The sequence below is a fragment of the Pipistrellus hanaki genome (genome assembly GCF_964339955.1).
Source record: "Pipistrellus hanaki genome assembly, chromosome: 13".
NCBI classification, from domain to species: domain Eukaryota; kingdom Metazoa; phylum Chordata; class Mammalia; order Chiroptera; family Vespertilionidae; genus Pipistrellus; species Pipistrellus hanaki.
Genome location: NC_140515.1, coordinates 24,660,584 through 24,672,852, shown reverse-complemented (window position 1 = coordinate 24,672,852; position 12,269 = coordinate 24,660,584).

The window sequence follows — 12,269 nt, the reverse complement described above, 5'->3', positions numbered from 1 at the left end:
GTAGTTCTCAGAGGCTGTGGAGCTTAGAGTGGGGTTTATTTTTAAACATGTGTGTGTTTTTTCTTTGTGTTTGCATATTGATAGTAGAAAAGTAGTTAAGAATTAGAGGCCACATCATTCCTTGAATAAGCACAATGGGAGACGAGCAATGCATTAATATTGCCTTTACTTGGGGCAAGGAGAACTCCATCCTTTATAACAGGAGGGAAGGCAGGTGCCTGGGCAGATCTGGTAAAGGGGCAAGGAGGTCCAAATGGAGGAGGTGACACAGAAGAAGAGATAAGATGACCATTTCTCTATTCATGTGAGTTGCAGGAGGGCAGAAAAGATATGAGTTTGTCTCCAGAGAGCAGGAAACCATCAGAGAAATGGGATCAGACATCTAAGGACCCCATTGAGATCCACAGTAGAAATTTAAATGGCACTAGTTGACCGAGTTGCTCAGTTGTAGACACAGCATGAGGAAACATTTCGACATCATGAGGATGGGATCTTTCTCAGAGAACATGACAGAGAGAAGTGCAAGAGAATTGCAGGTGTATGCAAAAAATAAAAATAAAAAAAATGCTTATCCTGATGGGCCTTGAAATCAATGCTGAAAAGGAAGGAACTGAAAACATGAGGACCAGATGCAGAAGCTTTCAAAAAATGTGTGGAGATGGACCAGGTGCTTTAGATAGATTACATTCCCTACACACACACACACACACACACACACACACACACACACAGTGGGAGGAATTCTGAGAGGGAAGCGTGGGCTAGTTGCAGTGGCAAGCAAAAGGGAAAGAAGGAGGTCCGTCACACTCAGGCCCTGAGCTGTGAAACGGTGGGAGGGAAAGCAGCCATCACTGCGGAGGTCTACAGAGGACGCAGACCCAGGGGACAACGGGGTTCAGTGAGAAACAGCATGGTGGACAGTGGTGGACATGGAAGGGACTAGGGGTAGGGCCGCAGAGGAGTGGTAGATGAATCTGAAAAATAACTCGGAGAACTTACAACTTACTGATTCTCAAGGAAGTTGCAACAGGAAACAAGCACACTTTTTAAAGATGCTTAAATTTCACTTTATGCAACACATGCAATTAGGAGCAATCCTTTCAAGGTTTCTACTGGAAGTCTGGGTTCACTAACAATGCCACTCTTCTGTTTAATTGGTGTCACTAATGCGCAGAGAAAAAGTCCTGCCTATTGGAGCTTCCTTAAAAGAAGACATGATCAAATGCCATTACTTTCTATATATTAGTCCACAGCAGGATGGTTTAAAAGTCCCTCCCTTCTCACACAAATGACTGGTGGGCACAAGATTTTCCTTAGAAAAGGAGAGATTCATATCTGATAAGATATGTGTGTGGTGGGTAATCTCACAGAGGGTAAAGGAAATATTATTTTGAGTAAAGAATAAAGGCATAAAAATACCTTTGTTGTTCTCATAGTCATTTGTTTCCTGCCTTAAAAAAAATACACTAAAAATTAAGTCCATTCTGGAGAAAAGAGTCCTCCTTGATTTTTGGAAAGTGCCTGGTAGAATTCTCATTATTAGAAAACATTAGAAATTTTTTCTTCAAAAATTTAATAAAAAGTAAAATTCACTCCCAATTCCACAACAACAGTCATTTTGGGGTGACATTTTAATCTATTTTCTCTGAATGAAAATATTTTTAATTGGTAATATAACTGTAAAGAGTTTTAATTTTTTAATCACATTTTACTTTGTTGTTTTGCTTTATTTTAAATCTTGACTATTTCCCATGTCATTTTAAACAATGTTCAATTATAATTTACATTCAATAGTATCCTATATTAGTTTCAGATAGCAGGGTGGGTAGACAATCATATACTTCAAAGAGTGGTCCCCCCTATATTTCCGGTACCCAGCTGGCACCACACATAGCTATCACACTATTATTAACTATATTCCCGATGCTGTAATTTGCATCTCTGTAACTCTTCTGCAACTACCAATCTGTGCTTCTCAATCCCTTCGCCTTTCTCTCCCATGTCACTTCGTATCATCAAACCCACAATTTTTAAGGATGGTGGAGCTAATTATGAAAAATCTATCCTCTGTTTCCTGTTATTGGTTATTTTTACTGTATCTAGTATATTTGCTATTAGTTTTTAAAAGCCACAAAGATCTTCTTAGTACACCTTTGAGGGTGAGTCTGATTATTTCCTTGAGTGACATTCCTAGAAATGGGATTTTGAGGTCATGGGAGAAAGGAACTGCTGTGAACATGACTATTTCTCTTCTTGGTTTTTCTATTGTAAAGTCTGCCATTGTTTCTAAAGCAGGTGACTCGTACAGCTCCTTTGCTAGCTAAAAAAGCAGCACCGTTACTGGAAATTATTTCTACAGGGTATTAAAAATAGACCTACAAATAGACCTATAACATGTACAAATAGTCTTCTTGAAGCAGCTCCTAATCATTGGAAGAGGCCTGGTCTGGCTCAGAGTTCAGAGGACAAGAAGAAAGCCTGCCTTACAGGGCAAAACCGGGTCAGAATTAATTTAAGTAAAAATGGGATCACTGTTGCACCTAAGGAATATGACCCCAGCTAACCTCAAAACATCATTTCCTTTTGTGCCTGCATTTTAAAAATATATTTTTATTGATTTCAGAGTGGAAGGAGAGGCAGCCTCATTGATTGGCTGCCTCCCACAGGCCCCACACAGGGATTGAAGCCCACAACCCAAGCATGTGTCCTTGACCAGAATCAAACTCAAGACCCTTCATTCCACAGGTGGTTACTCTATCCACTGAGCAAACTGGCTAGGGCTGTGCCTGATTTTTTTTTTTTAAACAACAACAAAGGTTTTGTTTTTAGGACTCAAACAAGACATTCCAATTCACTGTTCAAGTAACCATTTACCTGGTGTCAGATAAGCTGGGGCCAGTTTCAAAAGGAAATTAATGACAAACTTTAATTTCAGGCAAAGCAAAGCTCCAGATGTATTATGAATTTTGTTTTTAAAAAATGACACAAAATTAGAATGAAGTAGCTTCTAAAATTTGAGAACCCGAGGGCACAGTAAATCTTAGAAGAGAAAAATGAAACATCCTATGATAAGATCAGGTCTGATAAGCTGTAATAAAAACATGAAGCATGATGCATGAGGTTAGAGGATCAATATGAAATATGAAGTGAATGCACTAATTGCAGAGTCCTAGTCACCTAAAGTATTTGCGAGGGTCAGGGGAGCGAACTTGCAAGTCAAGTTGAATACGAAATGGCTTGGAACTTGCAAGACATCATTCCAAAACTTACCTATCTATTCCTAATATGTGTGCTACCTTTCCTGGAAGTAACTGTGATCTAAGCCAAGGTTATTAGTAGATTTAAACAAAGGTGAGAAAACAAACGTCATGGAATTTAACCCATGGTATTGCATACATAGGAGGGGAAGGAGAGGAGGAGATGTGATGGTTGCAGCAGTAAAACACAGTTAAGAAACCAGCACATACTTAGTCTTGCAAAACACAGTCTGACTGACTGACTGACTTACTCTTACATCTAACCTTGGAATTATTAGGGCAAAACCCGCAGGAACTGAAATGGCCATAAATCCACTGATATTGAACTGTGCAGCAGCGTGACATTTATCCCTCTCACACCTCTTATTCACATAACTCTTTAACAAGCAAGGAGGTCCGTCTTTACATCTCTTGAAACATTCTCTTAGTAGTACAGAGTGCCTCGGGGAGAGGAAGGGCTTGGCAGCTCATTATGGCTGGGGTTCAGCTCTGTCCTCGCAGCTTCCCAGTTTGATGAGAAAAATTCAAGAGTCCTTCAAGCCTCAGTTTCCTCGTCTGTGAAACAGAGGAACTTGCTGAGAATGTTAACCAAGCTAGAACATGGGAAGTTATAAGCACACGGCCCGTTATTAGGTAACTTTCCAAAAACTGTTAATTTTATTTTTCCTGTCACTCAATCTCTGGTGGCTCCAGAAATGTGAATTGGTCTTAATTGAACAATTTTCTTCTTTAACTTGCAGTTAAAACCAGTCCCTGAAATGAAATGCAGAAGGGAGGAAGAGAAAGTGATGAGAGGTATAATTAATGGTGCAGGCCCTTTAGAGCTTACACAATACCTTTCAGGATCATTGTGTGATCCTATGGGGAGTCAGGTAGGGCACCATGTGGTACCTTTTCCTACATACAAAACCTGAGGCTCTGGGTGACAATGACTGGGAGACCAATATTCTCCTAATGTTAATACTGCACTTTGCATATTCTATACTAGAGGTCCACTGCATGATACTCGTGCAAAAATAGATCCCTGGCTTCACTCCCAGCTGCCATGGAGCTGGCAAGTCCCCACTCCCCGGCTGCCTGGGGCCTGGCACCCAGCATGTCCCCGCTCCCAGGTTGCCCGGAGCCGGTACATCCTCACTTCTGTCTGGAGCACCACTCTGGTAGCTCCCTCCACTGCCCTCCTTCCACTCATAGCAGGCTTCGCTCCACTCTGCACCTGCATATGCAAATTAACCTTCATCTTTGTTGGGTTAATTTGCATACTCACTCTGATTGGCTGTGGTTGTAGTGAAGTGATGGTTAATTTGCACAATTATCTTTTATTATATAGGTGAGTAATGAAATTGAATAATAGTTTAAGTTTTCTTAAACTTTTTACTGCGCCTGGCTTTCATCTTATTACTGGTCTTCTCTAGGTATTGTCTGCCTGGAAGAATTTACTAGAACAGAAATGCCAAAAGGCAGACACTGACATTCAAGATTCAGTAGGACAACTGCCTTGAACACCAGGCTATTGTCCTCATAAGAGATTGGCTAAATTGTTTTCTCTCTTCTTTTAACCTCGGAAGAGTGACCTAGTTGGACTCATTGCAAAATTTCTCCATTGTGTGGAGATCAAGGCCTCCAGAATAGCACATCTGCAGGAGGCACCGTGCTTGATGCATTCAATGGTTCTCTCCAGGGGATGCTCTTACACAGAATACAGTTTGAATAGCACACAAGGAAATAGTTCTGTCTAAGTTCAGTGGGAACCAAGGAGAAGTAGCCTATGATGAAAGGCAAGTCAAGTCAAACAATTTTTGCTGCTCCTTAGGTGGTGCAAATGTCAGGGAAGGTCAGGGGCGGATAGGGTGCGAAGTGCTTGAACAGATGTGGGTATCCCCGCTGGGAAAGCACACTTGATAGTCAGCAAACTGGTGGGGGGTGAGGGATTCTTGCTTTGCCGCCCACTAATTAATCTGGGAGGGGGCTGCAGAGGAGGCTGCACCCACATCCATGTGGAGGGCAGGTCCTGGATAGCTGAGGGGCATTGCTTTCCCGGGGTGTCCTGGGGTCTGATGCAGCAAAGACATGTGCAGAGCTGCGGGAGCTTTTGGCTGGAATGTGGGGCAGAGGAGTTTGCCTTATGGGTTCTGCTCTTAGAGCTGCTAGCTAAATGGGATCCCCAGTCAGACAATCAGAGGGCGGGTGGCACCTGCAAGAGCGCAGTAATGGAGAGACAGACAGGAAGCATCACATGGCCCTGTCTACCCCCAGAGAAAAGATGCTGACTCCAGCCCTGAATGCTAGCAGAGCTGATAGCTCTAAGATGGACCAAGGGCACTGCTCTGGAGGCCAGGGTAAAGAAGGGAGAGCGAGGAGAAGCATAAGCACCTTTCCTTGTGCCCAGGCACCATGTTTAGGAGAGAAGCAGCATATTTGGGGTACAGCAGTTTTTGGAAGAGTATGGCATTATATTCAAATATTCTAAGTAATTTGAAAATGTCTTGGATGACATATTGGTTAAGTTTTTAATTAACCTGCAGATGGGATTGTAGGAAGCAAATACAAATAGTTACAGGCAATATATAAAAGCTACAATTTCCCCCTCCTATACTTGAGTGAGAATTAATGAGAAATGCAACTACCTATAAAGTGCACACAATTTACATTTGCATGTCTCTGAGAATTTACAAAATTTCTCCAAATGTATTTTGATTTTAGATTCAGGTTATTAGGCTAGAAAAGCAAGTTGTGGGTTTTATCAAGAGGCCTGGGACTTCATAAAGCCTGAGAAGCAGGAAGGAAAGACAAATGTATCAGGCCAGTCATAATAATCTTGAAATGGCAGAATAATGGCTGAATTTTGCCCTACTATTTATAGACATCGTGAAGCTGCAGCAATTACATCAGTTCACTAGTGCAGTGAAAATGAGACATCAGGGTCATATATGTGGCATGACATCCCATCATTGTTGCTACATCCTATGGGTTAGGAACAAGTAAGTCACAGGTCCCATGCACTCTCAAGGAAAAAGGATCACACAAAAGTGTGAGTCATTTGAGGTCACCTCGAGAAGCATTTGACACACTGTCTATATCTTAGTGAATTCAAAGTCAGCCTTCTTCTTTGATCTCAAGTACTAGAATCTAAATATGATGGAACTACGCATTTATTTATGGTGACTTCATAATTTATCATGTCCTATAAAACACACACACACACTACATAACACACACACACACTACATAACACACACACACATTTAAGGCTAAATGCTTAATAGGTATTGTTTGCGTTTCCCCTATACTAGAATCTTGGATATACTAGTATCTGCAATCTTTTTTTTAAAAAAATACATTTTTATTGATTTCAGGGAGGAAAGGAGGAGAGATAGAAACATCAACGATGAGGGAGAATCACTGATTGGCCCACTGCCCATTGGGGGGTCGAGCCCGCAACCCAGCAGGCATGTGCCCTTGATCGGAATTGAACCCGGGACCCTTCAGCCCTCAAGCCAATGCTCTATCCATTAAGCCAAACCAGCTAAGGCTTTATCTGCAATCATATCTGTCCTTTGATCATACTATCCAAACCAGTAGCAAATTATGTTAAAATTTCTAAACAGACACTTAGAGTCCTCACTTCCTCCCATTCATGAGTCTTCACTCTATTTCAGATCTCAGCTACAGAATGTCTAAAAGCCTATTGGCTGTGTCTCATGCTTCTGGTCTTCGCTAACTCCACTGAGGCCTACCCATGCCCATCCCTAGCACTGCTACCACACAGTGGTCTCATGTGGTCCTCGTGGCACAGGCCTGATGTCTTCTTTACTTAAAATATTTGGCAAGCACTTTCATAGTTCATATTTCAAACACCACACATGTAAAGACAAAGAATAATTCATGTATTATGTTTTGCTTAGATAACAAATAAAAGAAATAAAATAAATTTTCCAACAAGTCAAAGAAAACAGATAAAATGCCAAGAACATATTAAATAAGGCAAGTTATTTATGATGAAATAAAACTGTGTTTGGAAGACATAGAAACAAGGCTAGTATGAATCTGGTCTGTTCTAATTTTATTTTATTTTTCAAAATTAATCGATGTAAAACAACCCATACTGATTGTTTCAAGTACTGATTGTTATATGTAATGTTAGCATATGAATACAGCAAAATTTCTTTCCTTTGGTTAAAGAAAAATTATATGCTACAAAACTGCAGTTAAATATTTCTGAACAATTAAAATGTTCTTTAATGATCAGTAAATAATATACATGCAAGTCAAAATGGCAGCATATATTGTATATCCCAATTCTTATTTGCTTGTGTGTTCATTCTATTTGCTTTTGTTTGCCATGCCATGAACAGTACTGATATTGTACCATTGGGACTTAAAGGTCCATCCTTGGGCCAGTGTCCTCTCTTCATTAAATATGACAGTGTTTTATAGGAAGTGACCAAAATTCTCTTTAGATGTTTCTTCTGACTGGACCATTTATATAATGCCTGATACAATTTGTTTTCTGGATTCTAATTACCAAGTCCTCAACAAGAATCATTCCTTTCAATAGAACTGCTGAAAAAAGTAAACTACTAAAATGCCAACCAATCAACCACAGTAAGCCATGGCACCCATGGGCATTATCACCAACTCCCAGATGTCATTATGCCTTTTCAGGCCACACAGATTTTAGGGGCAACTACTCCGAGCATCCTCCTCATGGTTGGTGAGCTCATTCTGAACCTTATGACTCAGCCCACCCCCGTCTCAGCTACAGAGCTGAGGTGAGCAGTTAACAAAAGATAAACTGGCATCTGAAAGAAACGAGGTTGGCTTCTCTGATTATCTCCTCAGGAATCTGAACTAAAACACTCAAAGGAATGGAAATGCTTCAGAGAAAGAGAAGAACATAAAGGAAGAAGAGGAAAGATAATACCCTTGAAAAGAAAAACGAAAAAGAAAAAAATCTGAGAATGCCATGATACATAGGTCGCTTGCCAGGAAGACAGAGAAAGTTCATGGAAAGAATCCAAGTATGTTGTGAGAGAAAAATAAAGAGAAGAGTCATCCATACAATTGTCATTTTCTGAAGCTTCCCACCTCTGGGTGCCCTCACAATAACTCTTTTCCTTCTTTGAAATTTCTTGACTGTTTCTATTTCTATCAGCAACAACAATATTTATTTTGATCCTGATGTTTTGGAGTGATAGTCAGACTATTACATAATCAGCACAAGGGGCACTGACCAACCTGAATGGATGCTAACTATAAACATCCACTACCCGTACATCCAGTGGCCCGGTTAAAGCATTCACCCTGATACTCCGGGCAATATGTGCCTCTCTAGTTCAATGTTGGTAACATTACACAAATCAACCTGTGCCCACCTTTGTCTTTGGTATCAGTGCAAAAACAATCATAAAGTTCAAAAGTAGAAAGCAAGATCTCATCCTGGGCCTCTCTGACTTAAAGCCTTATGAATTCAAAGTGGAAATTAGGTTATAAAAGCCGGGCTATCTCGCACTTACTGAGTGCTTAATATGTGCCAAACACTTCATTTAATCTTTACAACAATGCCACTGTACCCATTATAAAGATGGAGAAGCAGAAGGGTTTAAACAACTGGTTTAAGGTCACATAACTCATACATTTTGGAGTTGAGTTTTAATGACAATTCAAACCATTTTTAACTGTGACACTGTCCTGCTCCACACCGTTAAGTCTGGTGCGAAACAGGCAGTTATGATAATCACCCAGCACTACAGTAGTTACACAAGGCTGGCAGGGAAGGCTTTATTTGTATCACTTGCCTGCTCTTCTCAAATCAAGATAAAGATTAACAGCCAAGTGCACAGAGAACCTAGCTTGGTCTTGTTCCTTGTAGGCTGGGGCTTGTGGTTTGTGGGATGGAATGGTAAGACATACAGTGACAAGATGACTCATCGGCCCTGAGCAGTCTCAGAAACTGAGTCATCAGCTACCCTAAATCACCTAGACCTGTGGTCGGCAATCTGCGGCTCGCGAGCCACATGAGGCTCTTTGGACCCTTGAGTGTGACTCTTCCGCAAAATACCACGGCCTGGGCAAGTCTATTTTGAAGAAGTGGCATTAGAAGAAGTGTAAGTTTAAAAAATTTGGCTCTCAAAAGAAATTTCAATCGTTGCTCTGTTGATATTTGGCTCTGTTCACTATCAAGTTTGCCAACCACTGACCTAGAACACTTGAATCATGAGTCTAGAGAGCAGTGATAAGTGCAGGGCAGAGAGTGAAGAGACCATTCTGGGAAAGCCAAGGATGGATAAAGCGCTGGCACCTCAGTTCTGCCACAATAAACCCTGCCTTTCTTCTGTAAGCTGTTCCTGTCATTCTATGAACTATTGCAGAGTCTCAAAGCTTTAAGACCAAGATGGTTGGGAGATAAATACCAGGTAATTACTTCAGTACTTACTTAATAAAAGGAATTTATTCAGCTTAAATATATAACGATGCTCCTATGAGTAATATTTCCTTCAAGCTCATTAAGGAAAAGGTCAGCATTTTATTTTCCTTCCATTTTAACATCCCCAGTCCCTGAACATATTCAGTTTGACAACTACCCAAAGAGCTTTAACTATCTGTGCAGGGACATGCTAAGGACCTGAGAAAATGCAATACTGCCTATGGAAACCTATCCCCAAACCACTGTTACTACTCACAGCTGCTCTCATGGGAGCACCATCAACAGAATTTATTTACTTATTCATCAATCAATAGTTAGTGTCTCCTCTGTATCACAAACAGTGATAGAGTTAAAAACAACACTGGAGTTTAGAGGGGGAAAAAGAAGTGACAGGTTAGTGAAAAATATGGAAGAGTTGATGAGATATCAGATCCAGAGACAGAGAAGCACCAATCAGACCGTCAAACCTCAGAGGGAAGGTAGGGGAAGGTGGGGGTAAAGGGAAGACATCAACCAATGGACTTGTATGCATGCAGATAAGCCTAATCAATGGACACGAATACCAGGGGGGTGAGGACATGAGTGGGGAATGGGAGGGCAATGGGTGGATAAGGACATATATGTAATACCTTAATCAATAAAAAAAAAAATTGAAAATAAAAAGAAAATCTAAAATGAAATCTCTGCTTCCCTACACTGACAAAGATGAGAGCTTATCCAAATTAAAAGAATTCCACCAAGGACCTTTAGAAATAAGGGAGTTCTCTCCTATGGCAAGTATCATGGTCTACCATGGGAGATGGTGCAGCTACTCTATAGGCTAGTTATCGTTAGAGCCATCTCCCTCCCTCGCCCAGGGTTCTATTTGGACTGATTAGGTTTGATGAAGGCTGATCAATAAGCTGCCACATAGTTAATGAAGCAAATATTAGTGAAGCATGGGAAATGTTAGAGGTGTGAGAAACTATTAGTCTTCCAATAAGTGCATTAACTTGTTTACAGTATCCATTTGGTCAAGTTATGTTTACTCATAAAATTATATTCTAATATTTTATGTTGGCATAAAAATAGCCCCATTAATCTTGTCCATTCTCGCTAATTTGACAGTACTTCTCCTTATACTGCTCTATCCAAATAGATCTCCTATTATGTCATTGAATATTCAGCAATGATAGACTAAACTTTTGCATTTACTTTTTCCTTCTCCTGGAATTGAATTCTGGTCCTTGTTCCTTAATGATAGTTCTTCTCCATTCTTCCCTCAAAATTAAACCTCACTTAAAAAAAAAAAAAAGGATTTCCCAAGCTACTGTAGGTTCTATCAATCTCATGTTGTCCCATTGCAATTGCTGAATAAGCATTTCAGATTTTCTGTATTTAAAGCTATATGTAGCAGCTGATACAAACTGAAGATATGTGTCATTTCCTTAAAATTCATATGTTGAAATCCTGATTCTCCCAATTAGGAGGTGGGATCTTTGGAAAGTAATTGGGTCATGAGAATGGAGCCTTCATGAATGGGATGCATCCTAATAAGCAGAAACATGAGAGCTTGCTTCCTCTTCCTCTGCTCTGGGCCAGGTGAGGATAGAAAAGGACAATCTCCTACAAACAGGAAGCAGATGCTGGATCTGCTGGAAATTTGATCTTGGGCATCCAGCCTTCATAAGAGTGAGAAATACATGCTTGTTGTTTAAGCCCTCCCCACCTCCCATCTATGATATTTTGTTATAGAAGTAGCATCCTTTTTCCCTGTGTTTATATCTTCATGCCACAACTGACTTACAAGTTACCAGAGAGCACTGTCCCATAACTTACTTTTTTACCCTCTTTGTGCCTCATACTGTGCTTAATTATACACACAAAAATGGATGAAATTTGGTCGACAATGCTAACGTTCTTTAATATCTGGAAGAACATCATTAAATTATTCCATCAGCCTGTTCTTCATTAGGTTGAAAATAAAAATTGTAATGACTTTCCTGTTTTTTTTCTCCCAAGACTAAGTTGTGGCTCTTTTCCTAATTAGTAATCAATAGATCCGGAGGCTCTTAAAAGATATTTTAGGGGGAAATGTCTTAGCAATGGAATATGCTATTAGAATAGCAATAATAATCATGCCTAGGGAAGAACAGAGAGAAATTTCAAGGTTGACAATTTTTATAAAATTAAACCCATATCTGTTTTTACTTTAGCCTGGAGGTAAATATTCTCTACTAATTTAACTTTTGAAAGAACTCATTAAATTCTATAGGCAAAGCACCAAATGAAGATAAATGAGTGAATGTTACAGTAAGTTCTGCCATGTACTATTACAGGATTTACCCAGAACCCTTTACAACAATTACAAAATGACAAAACTGAACCAGACAATCTCTAAGATTATTTTCTATTATTAAATTTAATGATGTATTTCCAACCGTTAAATCTCATATATCTATGTTAATGTGGAAAAAAATCAACTGAAAATCATATTAGTTTATATTGATCTTCTTTTGCAATTTTCTTTGATTGTGGTATGAACACTTAGCATGAGATCTATCCTCTTGACAGCTTCTTAGGTGCATAATACAGTATTGTTAACG